Source organism: Rhinoderma darwinii, assembly GCF_050947455.1.
Source record: "Rhinoderma darwinii isolate aRhiDar2 chromosome 10 unlocalized genomic scaffold, aRhiDar2.hap1 SUPER_10_unloc_9, whole genome shotgun sequence".
Taxonomy (NCBI): domain Eukaryota; kingdom Metazoa; phylum Chordata; class Amphibia; order Anura; family Rhinodermatidae; genus Rhinoderma; species Rhinoderma darwinii.
Genome location: NW_027461839.1, coordinates 160578 through 174255, shown reverse-complemented (window position 1 = coordinate 174255; position 13678 = coordinate 160578).

Below are 13678 nucleotides of genomic sequence, written 5' to 3'. Positions count from 1 at the left end.
TGTAAACTGTGAGGAGTACATCAGGGTATATGTAAGCTGGGTGTGGTACATCTGGGTTTATGTAAGCTGGGCGGAGTACATCAGGGTATATGTAAGCTGGGCGGAGTACATCAGGGTATATGTAAGCTGGGTGGAGTACATCAGGGTATATGTAAGCTGGGTGGAGTACATCAGGGTATATGTAAACTGGGCGGAGTACATCAGGGTATATGTAAGCTGGGCGGAGTACAATAGGGCACATGTAAACTGGGCGGAGTGCATCAGGGTATATGTAAGATGGGCGGAGTACCTCAGGGTATATGTAAGCTGTGCAGTGTACATCAGGGTACATGTAATGTGAGTGGAGTACATCAGGGTATATGTAAGCAGGGTGGAGTACATCAGGGTATATGTAAGCTGGGTGGAGTACATCAGGGTATATGTAAACTGGGTAGAGTACAACAGGGTATATGTAAGCTGGGAGGAAAACATCAGGGTATATGGAAGATGGGCGGAGTCCATCAGGGTATATGTAAGCTGGGTGGAGTACATCAGGGTACATGTAATGTGGGTGGAGTAAATCAGGGTATATGTAAGCTGGGTGGAGTACATCAGGTTATATGTAAGCTGGGTGGAGTACATCAGAGTATATGTAAACTGGATGGAGCACATCAGGGTATATGTAAGCTGGGTTGGAGTACATCAGGGTATATGTAAGCTGGGCGGAGTACATCAGGGTATATGTAAGCTGGGCGGAGTACATCAGGGTATATGTAAGGTGGGCGGAGAACATCAGGGTATATATAAGCTGTGCGGAGCACATCAGGGTAAATGTAATGTGGGTGGAATACATCAGGGTATATGTAAGCTGGGTGGAGTACATGAGGGTATATGTAAACTGGGCGGAGTACATCAGGGTATATGTAAGCTGTGAGGAGTACATCAGGGTATATGTAAACTGAATGGCATACATCAGGGTTTATGTAAGCTGGTTGGAGTACATCAGGGTATATGTAAGATGGGTGGAGTACATCAGGGTGTATGTAAGCTGGGCGGAGTACATCAGGGTATATGTAAGCTGGGCGGAGTACATCAGGGTATATGTAAGCTGTGAGGAGTACATCAGGGTATATGTAAGCTGGGTTGAGTACATCAGGATATATGTAAACTGGGTGTAGTACATGAGGGTATATGTAAGCTGTGAGGAGTACATCAGGGTGTATGTAAGGTGGGCGGAGTACATCAGGGTATATGTAAACTGGGTGGAGTACATCAGGGTATATGTAAGCTGGGCGGAGTACATCAGGGTATATGTAAGCTGGGCGGAGTACATCAGGATATATGTAAGCGGGGTGGAGTACATCAGCGTATATGTAAGCTTTGAGGAGTACATCAGGGTATATGTAAGCTGGGCGGAGTACATCAGGGTATATGTAAGCTGGGTGTGGTACATCTGGGTTTATGTAAACTTGGCGGAGTACAACAGGGTATATGTAAGCTGGGCGGAGTACATCAGGGTATATGTAAGCTGGGTGGAGTACATCAGGGTATATGTAGGCTGGGTGGAGTACATCAGGGTATATGTAAGCTGGGCGGAGTACATCAGGGTATATGTAAGCTGGGCGGAGTACATCAGGGCATATGTAAACTGTGTGGAGTACATCAGGGTATATGTAAGATTGTCGGAGTACCTCAGGGTATATGTAAGCTGTGCAGAGTACATCAGGGTACATGTAATGTGAGTGGAGTGCATCAGGGTATATGTAAGCTGGGTGGAGTACATCAGGGTATATGTAAGCTGGGTGGAGTACATCAGGGTATATGTAAGCTGGGCGGAGTACATCAGGGTATATGTAAGCTGGGCGGAGTACATCAGGATATATGTAAGCGGGGTGGAGTACATCAGCGTATATGTAAGCTTTGAGGAGTACATCAGGGTATATGTAAGGTGGGCAGAGAACATCAGGATATATGCAAGCTGGGCGGAGTACATCAGGGTATATGTAAGCTGGGTTGAGTACATCAGGGTATATTTAAACTGGGTGGAGTACATCAGGGTATATGTAAGCTGGGCGGAGTACATCAGGGTATATGTAAACTGTGAGGAGTACATCAGGGTATATGTAAGCTGGGTGTGGTACATCTGGGTTTATGTAAACTGGGCGGAGTACAACAGGGTATATGTAAGCTGGGCGGAGTACATCAGGGTATATGTAAGCTGGGTGGAGTACATCAGGGTATATGTAGGCTGGGTGGAGTACATCAGAGTATATGTCAACTGGATGGAGCACATCAGGGTATATGTAAGCTGGGCGGAGTACATCAGGGTATATGTAAGCTGGGTGGAGTACATCAGGGTATATGTAAGCTGGGTGGAGTACATCAGAGTATATGAAACTGGATGGAGCACATCAGGGTATATGTAAGCTGGGCGCAGTACATCAGGGTATATGTAAGCTGGGCGGAGTACATCAGGGTATATGTAAGCGGGGCGGAGTACATCAGGGTATATGTAAGGTGGGCGGAGAACATCAGGGTATATGTAAGCTGGGCGGAGTACCTCAGGGTATATGTAAGCTGTGCGGAGCACATCAGGGTACATGTAATGTGGGTCGAATACATCAGGGTATATGTAAGCTGGGTGGAGTACATGAGGGTATATGTAAGCTGGGCGGAGTACATCAGGGTATATGTAAGCTGTGAGGAGTACATCAGGGTATATGTAAGCTGAATGGCGTATGTAATGGCAGGAAGGAGGTGAAGGGAAAGTGAGCCCTATTCTACCCACCGCCCTGTCCCTGCCTACTTGCAACGACCCGCCCTAGGCGACGGGGTACAACTGGGCGGCGGTCCCTACGCTGTCTAAGTGCACGGGAGAACAAACAGGGAACACGCAAGGGAAGGGGCAGTAGCCCACGGAACGCCACGAGGAAACGGAGCGGCGAACGAGTAGTCAGGACCAGGATGAAGTGGAGTATACCAACGTGAGCACGGAGAAGGAAGCAAGCCAGGGGCAAAGCGAAGCAGGTTAAGCGGAACTGCAGCAAGGCAGAAGCACGGCAGAAGCAGGCTGGAGCAATCAGCAGTGGGGCCAGGAATCCAGAAGAATTACAAGCACTGAGGAAGAGAACACGGCAGGTAATAATGGACAGGGGACGGAGCTAACTCCGACTGACCAGGCCGCGATAGGCTCTCCCACTCCTGAGCCTGCCACCCTGGTTGGTGGGAGCCGGTGTCAGTCCAAGAGGTCTGGCCTCAGGTGTGGATTGATTAATCCCAGGAGTATACCTAGACGTAGTACCTGGCAGATCCCTAACAGCGTACATCAGGGTTTATGTAAGCTGGGCGGAGTACCTCAGGGTATATGTAAGCTGTGCGGAGCACATCAGGGTACATGTAATGTGGGTCGAATACATCAGGGTATATGTAAGCTGGGTGGAGTACATGAGGGTATATGTAAGCTGGGCGGAGTACATCAGGGTATATGTAAGCTGGGTGGAGTACATCAGAGTATATGTAAACTGGATGGAGGACATCAGGGTATATGTAAGCTGGGCGGAGTACATCAGGGTATATGTAAGCTGGGCGGAGTACATCAGGGTATATGTAAGCTGGGCGTAGTACATCAGGGTATTTGTAAGGTGGGTGGAGAACATCAGGGTATATATAAGCTGGGCGGAGTACCTCAGGGTATATATAAGCTGTGCGGAGCACATCAGGGTACATGTAATGTGGGTGGAATACATCAGGGTATATGTAAGCTGGGTGGAGTACATGAGGGTATATGTAAGCTGGGCGGAGTACATCAGGGTATATGTAAGCTGGGTGTGGTACATCTGGGTTTATGTAAGCTGGGCGGAGTACATCAGGGTATATGTAAGCTGGGCGGAGTACATCAGGGTATATGTAAGCTGGGTGGAGTACATCAGGGTATATGTAAGCTGGGTGGAGTACATCAGGGTATATGTAATCTGGGCGGTGTACATCAGGGTATATGTAAGCTGGGTGGAGTACATCAGGGTATATGTAAGCTGGGCGGAGTACAATAGGGCACATGTAAACTGGGCGGAGTGCATCAGGGTATATGTAAGATGGGCGGAGTACCTCAGGGTATATGTAAGCTGTGCAGTGTACATCAGGGTACATGTAATGTGAGTGGAGTACATCAGAGTATATGTAAGCAGGGTGGAGTACATCAGGGTATATGTAAGCTGGGTGGAGTACATCAGGGTATATGTAAACTGGGTAGAGTACAACAGGGTATATGTAAGCTGGGAGGAAAACATCAGGGTATATGTAAGATGGGCGGAGTCCATCAGGGTATATGTAAGCTGGGTGGAGTACATCAGGGTACATGTAATGTGGGTGGAGTACATCAGGGTATATGTAAGCTGGGTGGAGTACATCAGGGTATATGTAAGCTGGGTGGAGTACATCAGAGTATATGTAAACTGGATGGAGCACATCAGGGTATTTGTAAGCTGGGCGGAGTACATCAGGGTATATGTAAGCTTGGCGGAGTACATCAGAGTATATGTAAGCTGGGCGGAGTACATCAGGGTATATGTAAGGTGGGCAGAGAACATCAGAGTATATATAAGCTGGGTGGAGTACCTCAGGGTATATATAAACTGTGCGGAGCACATCAGGGTACATGTAATGTGGGTGGAATACATCAGGGTATATGTAAGCTGGGTGGAGTACATGAGGGTATATGTAAGCTGGGCGGAGTACATCAGGGTATATGTAAGCTGTGAGGAGTACATCAGGGTATATGTAAGCTGAATGGCGTACATCAGGGTTTATGTAAGCTGGGTGGAGTACATCAGGGTATATGTAAGATGGGCGGAGGAAATCAGGCTATATGTAAGCTGGGCGGAGTACATCAGGGTATATGTAAGCTGGTCGGAGTACTACTGGGTATATGTAAGCTGTGAGGAGTACATCAGGATATATGTAAGCTGGGCGGAGTACATCAGGGTATATGTAAGGTGGGCGGAGAACATCAGGGTATATGTAAGCTGGGCAGAGTACCCCAGGGTATATGTAAGCAGGGTGGAGTACATCAGGGTATATGTAAACTGGGTGCAGTACATCAGGATATATGTAAGCTGGGCGGAGTACATCAGGGTATATGTAAGGTGGGCGGAGAACATCAGGGTATATGTAAGCTGGGCGGAGTACATCAGGGTATATGTAAGTTGGGCGGAGTACATCAGGGTATATGTAAGCTGGGCGGAGTACATTAGGATATTTGTAAGCTGGGTGGAGTACATCAGCGTATATGTAAACTGGTTGGAGTACATCAGGGTATATGTAAACTGGGTGGAGTACATCAGGGTATATGTAAGCTGGGCGGAGTACATCAGGGTATATGTAAGCTGGGTGGAGTACATCAGGGTATATTTAAACTGGGTGGAGTACATCAGGGTATATGTAAACTGGGCGGAGTACCCCAGGGTATATGTACGCTGGGTGGAGTACATCAAGGTATATGTACGCTGGGTGGAGTACATCAGAGTATATGTAAACTGGATGGAGCACATCAGGGTATATGTAAGCTGGGAGGAGTACATCAGGGTATATGTAAGCTGGGCGGAGTACATCAGGGGATATGTAAGGTGGGCGGAGAACATCAGGGTATATGTAAGCTTGGCAGAGTACATCAGGGTATATGTAAGTTGGGCGGAGTACATCAGGGTATATGTAAGCTGGGCGGAGTACATCAGGGTATATGTAAGCTGGGCGGAGTACATCAGGGTATATGTAAGCTTTGAGGAGTACATCAGGGTATATGTAAGGTGGGCGGAGAACATCAGGGTATATGTAAGCTGGGCGGAGTACATCAGGGTATATGTAAGCTGGGTTGAGTACATCAAGGTATATGTAAACTGGGTGGAGTACATCAGGGTATATATAAACTGTGCGGAGTACATCAGGGTATATGTAAGCTGGGTGGAGTACATCAGGGTATATGTAAACTGGGTGGAGTACATCAGGGTATATGTAAACTGGGTGGAGTACATCAGGGTATATGTAAACTGGGTGCAGTACATCAGGATATATGTAAACTGGGTGGAGTACATCAGGGTATATGTAAGCTGTGAGTAGTACATCAGGGTAGATGTAAGCTGTGCGGAGTACATTAGGGTACATGTAATGTGGGTGGAGTACATCAGGGTATATGTAAGCTGGGTAGAGTACATCAGGGTATATGAAAGCTGGGCGGAGTTCTTCAGGGTATATGTAAGCTGTGAGGAGTACATCAGGGTATATGTAAACTGGGTGGAGTACATCAGGGTATATGTAATCTGTGAGTAGTACATCAGGGTATATGTAAGCTGTGCGGAGTTCATCAGGGTATATGTAAGCTGGGTGGAGTACATCAGGGCATATGTAAACTGGGCGGAGTACATCAGGTTATATGTGAGCTGGTCGGAGTACATCAGGGTATATGTAAGCTGGGCGGAGTACCTCAAGGTATATGTAAGCTGTGCGAAGTACATCGGGGTACATGTAATGTGGGTGGAATACATCAGGGTATATGTAAGCTGGGTGGAGTACATCAGGGTATATGTAAGCTGGGCGGAGTTCTTCAGGGTATATGTAAGCTGTGAGGAGTACATCAGGGTATATGTAAGTTGGGCGGAGAACATCAGGGTATATGTAAGCTGTGAGGAGTACATCAGGGTATATGTAAGCTGGGCGGAGTACCCCAGGGTATATGTAAGCAGGGTGGAGTACATCAGGGTATATGTAAACTGGGTGGAGTACATAAGGGTATATGTAAACTGGGTGGAGTACATCAGCATATATGTAAGGTGGGCGGAGAACATCAGGGTATATGTAAGCTGGGCGGAGTACATCAGGGTATATGTAAGTTGGGTGGAGTACATCAGGGTATATGTAAGCTGGGCGGAGTACATTAGGATATATGTAAGCTGGGTGGAGTACATCAGCGTATATGTAAACTGGGTTGAGTACATCAGGGTATATGTAAACTGGGTGCGGTGTACCCCAGGGTATATGTTAGCTGGGTGGAGTACATCAGGGTATATGTAAACTGGGTGAAGTACATCAGGGTATATGTAAGATGGGTGGAGTACATCAGGGTATATGTAAACTGGGCGGATTACCGCAGGGTATATGTAAGCAGGGTGGAGTACATCAGGGTATATGTAAACTGGGTGGAGTACATCAGGGTATATGTAAACTGGGTGCAGTACATCAGGATATATGTAAGCTGGGCGGAGTACATCAGGGTATATGTAAGGTGGGCGGAGAACATCAGGGTATATGTAAGCTGGGCGGAGTACATCAGGGTATATGTAAATTGGGCGGAGTACATCAGGGTATATGTAAGCTGGGCGGAGTACATTAGGATATATGTAAGCTGGGTGGAGTACATCAGCGTATATGTAAACTGGGTGGAGTACATCAGGGTATATGTAAACTGGCTGCAGTACATCAGGATATATGTAAACTGGGTGGAGTACATCAGGGTATATGTAAGCTGTGAGTAGTACATCAGGGTATATGTAAGCTGTTCGGAGTACATCAGGGTATATGTAAGCTGGGTGGAGTACATCAGGGCATATGTAAACTGGGCGGAGTACATCAGGGTATATGTAAGCTGGTCAGATTACATCAGGGTATATGTAAGCTGGGCGGAGTACCTCAAGGTATATGTAAGCTGTGCGAAGTACATCAGGGTACATGTAATGTGGGTGGAGTACCCCAGGGTATATGTAAGCTGGGTGGAGTACATCAGAGTATATGTAAACTGGATGGAGCACATCAGGGTATATGTAAGCTGGGCGGAGTGCATCAGGGTATATGTAAGCTGGGCGGAGTACATCAGGGGATATGTAAGGTGGGCGGAGAACATCAGGGTATATGTAAGCTTGGCAGAGTACATCAGGGTATATGTAAGTTGGGCGGAGTACATCAGGGTATATGTAAGCTGGGCGGAGTACATCGGGGTATATGTAAGCTGGGCGGAGTACATCAGGGTATATGTAAGCTTTGAGGAGTACATCAGGGTATATGTAAGGTGGGCGGAGAACATCAGGGTATATGTAAGCTGGGCGGAGTACATCAGGGTATATGTAAGCTGGGTTGAGTACATCAAGGTATATGTAAACTGGGTGGAGTACATCAGGGTATATATAAGCTGTGCGGAGTACATCAGGGTATATGTAAGCTGGGTGGAGTACATCAGGGTATATGTAAACTGGGTGGAGTACATCAGGGTATATGTAAACTGGGTGGAGTACATCAGGGTATATGTAAACTGGGTGCAGTACATCAGGATATATGTAAACTGGGTGGAGTACATCAGGGTATATGTAAGCTGTGAGTAGTACATCAGGGTAGATGTAAGCTGTGCGGAGTACATTAGGGTACATGTAATGTGGGTGTAGTACATCAGGGTATATGTAAGCTGGGTGGAGAACATCAGGGTATATGAAAGCTGGGCGGAGTTCTTCAGGGTATATGTAAGCTGTGAGGAGTACATCAGGGTATATGTAAACTGGGTGGAGTACATCAGGGTATATGTAATCTGTGAGTAGTACATCAGGGTATATGTAAGCTGTGCGGAGTTCATCAGGGTATATGTAAGCTGGGTGGAGTACATCAGGGCATATGTAAACTGGGCGGAGTACATCAGGGTATATGTAAGCTGGTCGGAGTACATCAGGGTATATGTTAACTGGGCGGAGTACCTCAAGGTATATGTAAGCTGTGCGAAGTACATCGGGGTACATGTAATGTGGGTGGAATACATCAGGGTATATGTAAGCTGGGTGGAGTACATCAGGGTATATGTAAGCTGGGCGGAGTTCTTCAGGGTATATGTAAGCTGTGAGGAGTACATCAGGGTATATGTAAGTTGGGCGGAGAACATCAGGGTATATGTAAGCTGTGAGGAGTACATCAGGGTATATGTAAGCTGGGCGGAGTACCCCAGGGTATATGTAAGCAGGGTGGAGTACATCAGGGTATATGTAAACTGGGTGGAGTACATCAGGGTATATGTAAACTGGGTGGAGTACATCAGCATATATGTAAGCTGGGCGGAGAGAACATCAGGGTATATGTAAGGTGGGCGGAGAACATCAGGGTATATGTAAGCTGGGCGGAGTACATCAGGGTATATGTAAGTTGGTTGGAGTACATCAGGGTATATGTAAGCTGGGCGGAGTACATTAGGATATATGTAAGCTGGGTGGAGTACATCAGCGTATATGTAAACTGGGTTGAGTACATCAGGGTATATGTAAACTGGGCGCGGTGTACCCCAGGGTATATGTAAGCTGGGTGGAGTACATCAGGGTATATGTAAACTGGGTGCAGTACATCAGGATATATGTAAGCTGGGCGGAGTACATCAGGGTATATGTAAGGTGGGCGGAGAACATCAGGGTATATGTAAGCTGGGCGGAGTACATCAGGGTATATGTAAGTTGGGCGGAGTACATCAGGGTATATGTAAGCTGTGCGGAGTACATTAGGATATATGTAAGCTGGGTGTAGTACATCAGCGTATATGTAAACTGGGTGGAGTACATCAGGGTATATGTAAACTGGCTGCAGTACATCAGGATATATGTAAACTGGGTGGAGTACATCAGGGTATATGTAAGCTGTGAGTAGTACATCAGGGTATATGTAAGCTGTGCGGAGTACATCAGGGTATATGTAAGCTGGGTGGAGTACATCAGGGCATATGTAAACTGGGCGGAGTACATCAGGGTATATGTAAGCTGGTGAGATTACATCAGGGTATATGTAAGCTGGGCGGAGTACCTCAAGGAATATGTAAGCTGTGCGAAGTACATCAGGGTACATGTAATGTGGGTGTAGTACATCAGGGTATATGTAAGCTGGGTGGAGTACATCAGGGAATATGTAAGCTGGGCGGAGTTCTTCAGGGTATATGTAAACTGTGAGGAGTACATCAGGGTATATGTAAGTTGGGTGGAGTACATCAGTGTATATGTAAGCTGGGTGGAGTACATCAGGGTATATGTAAGCTGGGCGGAGTACATCAGGATATATGTAAGCTGCGTGGAGTACATCAGCGTATATGTAAGCTTTGAGGAGTACATCAGGGTATATGTAAGCTGAATGGCGTACATAAGGGTTTATGTAAGCTGGTCAGAGTACATCAGGGTATATCTAAGCTGGGCGGAGTACCTCAAGGTATATGTAAGATGTGCGAAGTATATCAGGGTACATGTAATGTGGGTGGAGTACATCAGGGTATATGTAAGCTGGGTGGAGTACATCAGGGTATATGTAAACTGGGCGGAGTACCCCAGGGTATATGTAAGCTGGGTGGAGTACATCAGGGTATATGTAAACTGGGTGGAGTACATCAGGGTATATGTAAACTGGGAGGAGTATATCAGGCTATATGTAAACTGGGTGAAGTACATCAGGATATATGTAAACTGGGTGAAGTACATCAGGGTAGATGGAAGCTATGAGTAGTACATCAGGGTAGATGTAAGCTGTGCGGAATACATCAGGGTATATGTAAGCTGGGTGAAGTACATCAGGGCATATGTAAACTGGGCGGAGTACATCAGGGTATATGTAAGCTGGTCGGAGTACATCAGGGTATATGTAAGCTGGACGGAGTACCTCAAGGTACATGTAAGCTGTTCGAAGTACATCAGGGTACATGTAATGTGGGTGGAGTACATCAGGGTATATGTAAGCTGGGTGGAGTACATCAGGATATATGTAAGCTGGGCGGAGTTCTTCAGGGTATATGTAAGCTGTGAGGAGTACATCAGGGTATATGTAAGCTGTGCGGGGTACATCAGGATATATGTAATCTGTGAGTAGTACATCAGGGCATATGTAAACTGGGCGGAGTACATCAGGGTATATGTAAGCTGGTCGGAGTACATCAGGGTATATGTAAGCTGGACGGAGTACCTCAAGGTACATGTAAGCTGTTCGAAGTACATCAGGGTACATGTAATGTGTGTGGAGTACATCAGGGTATATGTAAGCTAGTGGGAGTACATCAGGGTATATGTAAGCTGGGCGGAGTTCTTCAGGGTATATGTAAGCTGTGAGGAGTACATCAGGGAATATGTAAGTTGGGCGGAGAACATCAGGATATATGTAAGCTGTGAGAAGTACATCAGGGTATATGTAAACTGGGCGGATTACATCAGGGTATATGTAAGCTGGGCGGAGTACATCAGGGTATATGTAAGCTGGGTGGAGTACATCAGGGTATATTTAAACTGGGTGGAGTACATCAGGGTATATGTAAACTGGGCGAAGTACCCCAGGGTATATGTACGCTGGGTGGAGTACATCAAGGTATATGTAAGCTGGGTGGAGTACATCAGGGTATATGTAAGATGGGTGGAGTACATCAGGGTATATGTAAACTGGGCGGAGTACCCCAGGGTATATGTAAGCAGGGTGGAGTACATCAGGGTTTATGTAAACTGGGCGGAGTACATCATGGTATATGTAAACTGGGTGCAGTACATCAGGGTATATGTAAGCCGGGCGGAGTACATCAGGATATATGTAAGGTGGGCGTAGTACATCAGGGTATATGTAAGTTGGGCGGAGTACATCAGGGTATATGTAAGCTGGGCGGAGTACATTAGGATATATGTAAGCTGGGTGGAGTACATCAGGGTATATGTAAGCTGGGCAGGGTACATCAGGGCATATGTAAACTGGGCGGAGTACATCAGGGTATATGTAAGATGGGCGGAGTACCTCAGGGTATATGTAAGCTGTGCAGAGTACATCAGGTACATGTAATGTGAGTGGAGTACATCAGGGTATATGTAAGCTGGGCGGAGTACATCAGGGTTATATGTAAGCTGGGCGGAGTACATCAGGATATATGTAAGCTGGGTGGAGTACATCACGGTATATGTAAGCTGGGCGGAGTACATCAGGGTATATGTAAATTGGGCGGAGTACATCAGGGTATATGTAAGCTGGGCGGAGTACATCAGGATATATGTAAGCTGGGTGGAGTACATCAGGGTACATGTAATGTGGGTGGAGTCCATCAGGGTATATGTAAGCTGGGTGGAGTACATCAGGGTATATGTAAGCTGGGCGGAGTACATCAGGGTATATGTAAGCTGTGAGGAGTACATCAGGGTATATGTAAGCTGGGCGGAGTACATCAGGGTATATGTAAGCTGTGAGGAGTACATCAGGGTATATGTAAGCTGGGCGGAGTACATCAGGGGATATGTAATGTGGGCTGAGAACATCAGGGTATATGTAAGCTGGGCAGAGTACATCAGGGTATATGTAAGTTGGGCGGAGTACATCAGGGTATATGTAAGCTGGCCGGAGTACATCAGGGTATATGTAAGCTGGGCGGAGTACATCAGGGTATATGTAAGCTTTGAGGAGTACATCAGGGTATATGTAAGGTGGGGGCGGAGAACATCAGGGTATATGTAAGCTGGGCGGAGAACATCAGGGTATATGTAAGCTGGATTGAGTACATCAAGGTATATGTAAACTGGGTGGAGTACATCAAGGTATATGTAAACTGGGTGGAGTACATCAGGGTATATATAAGCTGTGCGGAGTACATCAGGGTATATGTAAGCTGGGGGGAGTACATCAGGGTATATGTAAACTGGGTGGAGTACATCAGGTATATGTAAACTGGGTGGAGTACATCAGGGTATATGTAAACTGGGTGCAGTACATCAGGATATATGTAAACTGGGTGGAGTACATCAGGGTATATGTAAGCTGTGAGTAGTACATCGCCATACCCGGGATAACCCTTTTAACAATTTTTGGGGTGTGTGTCTCCAGTGGCACAAGCTGGGCGCTACTTATTGGCATATCTATTGAAAAACCATTTTCACTCTGCAACATCGCGTGCACACCAATTTCTGCCAATCACCTGTGGGGTTAATATGCTCACTACACCCCTAGGTGAATACCTTGAGGGGTGTAGTTTCCAAAATGGGGTCACTTCTGGGGGGGATCCACTGTTTTGGTCTCACAGGGACTTTGCAAATGCGACATAGCGACCAGAAACCAATCCAGCAAAATCTGTACTCCAAAAGCCAAATGGCGCTCCTTCCCTTCTGAGCCCTACTCTGTGCCTAAACATCAGTTTATGACCACATATGTGGTATTGCCGTACACAGGAGAAGTTGCTTTACAAGTGTTGGGGTGCTTTTTTTCATTTATTTGTTGAGAATATGAAACATTTTCAGCTAAAACTACGTCTTATTGAAGAAAAAGGATTTTTTTTATTTTCACTGCCCAATTCTAATAAAATCTATGAAACACCTGTGGGGTCAAAATGCTCACTACGCCCCTAGATGAATTCCTCAAGGGGTGTAGTTTCGTGAATCGATTCACTTTTGGGGAGTTTCCACTGTACTGACACCTTAGGAACTTTGCAAAAGTGACATGGTGTCAAGAAACCAATCCAGCAAAATCTGTGCTCCAAAAGCCAAATGGCACTCCTTCTCTTCTGATCCTTGCCGTATGCCCAAACAGCAGTTTATGACCACAAATGGGGTATTGCCGTACTCCAGAGAAGTTGCTTTACAAATGTTGGGGTTCTTTTATTCCTTTATTTGTTGAGAAAATGAAAAATGTTGAGCTAAAGCTACGTCTTATTGGAAAAAAATGCTTTTTTTTATCTTCACTGCCCAATTCTAAT